The following is a 2,888-nucleotide window of genomic DNA, read 5'->3' as shown; positions in this document are numbered from 1 at the left end:
GAGGACACAATCTGGTTAGCAGTTAGTTGAGAGCAGTGGCATGCCGTGCATGGAAGCAAGGGAAGCATTGATTCCATAGTTAAGAAACGAAAAGAAAAGAAGCCATATATAAATAATTCAATTTGAATAATAAGGATGTAAATATTGTCATTTAGTGCATGTTCACACTCATGGCCACATGCCTCCTCCTCATCCCTTCCCTTGCCTGGTGGGACGGACCTTCATTAATCTTCGTAATAATTCGTCACCAAGGGAAGCAAATTTCGGTTTGCTGGCTACACAAGCAAAGGAATGAGTTGTTTAGATGGTTATGTGAAAATTAACTGTTTATGTGTGATTTCAGTCTTGTTGGTTGTTATAGGTAACATTAAGTTTTATTAAAATATTGTAAGTGCATATTCATATAGCGTAAGATTGTATTTGTGATCGTATTTTGACGTATCAGAAAGAAGCCATCCGCGTTTAAGGGCAGCAAGTCTGTTATTGCAGTAAGAGGGACAGGATCGTGAACAGACTACACACACAGGTCACAGCTAAAATGAATGCTGGCAGACAATGCAACTGCGACTGTGCAATCGAAAGCCTTTTAAAATGGGTGTTTAACAGCAGTGACTTTTCCGAAAAGAAAATAATTATAGAAAGAGGACGACCAACATGAGAGTTGACAGAACTTAAAGCACAAACCAAATTATGTGTGAGGAAATTTAATTTGGAACAGTATTCTAAAACATGGTGGCTATCCGGTTGCCGTAATATAGGAAAATTGTTTTGTTGGCCATGCCTATTGTTTCTCAATGAAAAAAAATGTATGGAACAAGACTGGATTTGGTGATATCAGCAACCTTCATGAAGCACTGAAACGAAATGAGAACTCTCAGACTCACATTATATCAACAGCGCAACTTATGTTCGGGAAATCTCGAACTGACTGCCAACTTGATGATACTATAGCAGAATGAAAACGTGAAAGAAAATATAGAAATAATGAAACGCTTGATTGATATTATCTGCCATTTAGGAAAGTGGCAACTCTCTGTGGTCATGACGAAAGTGTGGATTCTATTGACCGAGGTAATTATGTGGAATTAGTTCACTTGTTGAAGAAATATGATCATAAACTCAATGTTCACCTAGAGAACACTACAATATTTACAGGTTTGTCAAACAGAACACAAAACGACCTTACTGACTCAATAAGTGACGTAAATTTTGGTGAGTTGATTGCTATCAGTTTGTTTATTAGATACCACTGCTTCCCTCACCAAAAATAGTACCCCACGCCACCGGTTGAGAGTTAGTTGCAATGATAAGTAGTAACAGCCAGCCAATGAGTAGAGAGTGATGACTACCAGCAATTCCATGACTTGCAGTATGATTTAGTTGCAAGACAACCACAAGCCAGTAAGAACATAAGTACTAAAGTTGAAGAATCTACAGATATTGGCTTTTCAGACTTTATCCATCCTCCTGGTTTTTAAGATAAATAAGAAAAACACGGACCAGGTCCATGACTCCACGTCATGGAATAGAAAGAAGAACTAGTAAAAAAAAACTAATAGTGTCTAACTAGCTTCAACAATGGAGTAAATCACGTCTATCTAATTTAGAACCTAACAGAAATCAATAAAAACATATATCACGTCATACAAATCTTCTATGTGAATTGGTGACTTCATTGCTGATAATGGGGATCCAAATGGGAGAAAAGTCCAAACTGGGTTGGCATTCTAATGGTTTGGAGCCATAACCTAGCAACAGTTAGTGTAACACTGAGAAGACTTAGTGTCTGTTGTAGTGATCTGCAATGTGTGTAAATTAGTGAGACTTATAATCATTTGTAATGGCATATGGTCACTGGTCAGTGAATATTTTTATAGCATTCCAATTATTTTTTTCTTTTAAAAATGTTAAATATACTAAATGCTAATCACTTTCACTCATGAAGCTGGGCCTTTCTTGAGAAGCTGCCAATTGTGCAGCTACTTAAGAACTTCCTAGCATTTTATGGAACCTGAAGGTTTATTACCCTTCACTGGTCCCTATCCTGAGCCAGATCAATCCAATCCATATCATTCCATCCTGTCTCTCTAAGATCCATTTTAATATTGTCCACAAACTTACGCCTTGGTCTTCCCAGTAGTCTCCTCCCATCTGGCTTTCCCACCAATATCCTCAACACCATATTCTGAAACACCCTCAGTCTGTGTTCCTCCATTAATGTCAGAGACCAAGTTTCACACCCATACAGAACCACAGGCAAAACTTAGTTCTGTATGTTATAATTTTTATGTTTTCGGACAGCAGATGAGAAGGCAAAAGGTTCGGGACTGAATGGTAGCAAGCATTACCCGAGTTCAATCTCCCCTTAATTTCCTTCTGAATCAGGTTTTGATTTGTTATAGTTGTTCCCAAATATCTGAACTGTACCACATTTTCAAAACATCTGTTACCTATCTTAATGTCCTGGTTTTGTCATGCATTTTGGTGACAAGACAGCAACATATACTTAGTTTTCTCAGTGTTTACTTCTAGACCAACCTCTTTACTTGTACCAATTAAAGTTTGTGTGTTTTTCTTTATGGTATCTACATTATAACCCAGCAGATTCACATCATCGGCATACGCCAACAGCTGATGTGTTCCATTTAATTTCAGTCCCACCTGGTTTCCTTGGACCTTCCTAATGGCATATTCTAAAGCAAAGTTGAAAAGAAGTGGCGATAAATCATCTCCTTGTTTTAGACCATTCTGGATAGGAAATGTATCAGACAAATGTTTACCTACATGGACTTTACTATACATTTCGTTTAAACACATTTTAATCAACCTAACCAGTTTCATGGGTATCCCAAACTCTATTAGAATATTGTACAATACATCCCTTCTAA

General features: G+C 37.4%; 1 protein-coding gene across 8 annotated transcripts in view; it reads right to left on the bottom strand.

The window, feature by feature from the left end:
• LOC111862126 (ATP-dependent DNA/RNA helicase DHX36) overlaps positions 1-2,888 on the bottom strand; it is a 58,369-nt gene that overhangs the window by 21,447 nt on the left and 34,034 nt on the right. The gene's annotated exons all lie outside the window — the stretch shown is intronic.

This window comes from Cryptotermes secundus, unplaced genomic scaffold (genome assembly GCF_002891405.2).
Source record: "Cryptotermes secundus unplaced genomic scaffold, Csec_1.0 scaffold718, whole genome shotgun sequence".
Taxonomy (NCBI): domain Eukaryota; kingdom Metazoa; phylum Arthropoda; class Insecta; order Blattodea; family Kalotermitidae; genus Cryptotermes; species Cryptotermes secundus.
Note: the sequence above shows the minus strand (reverse complement) of the source record. Positions and strands in the feature narration are given on the sequence as shown.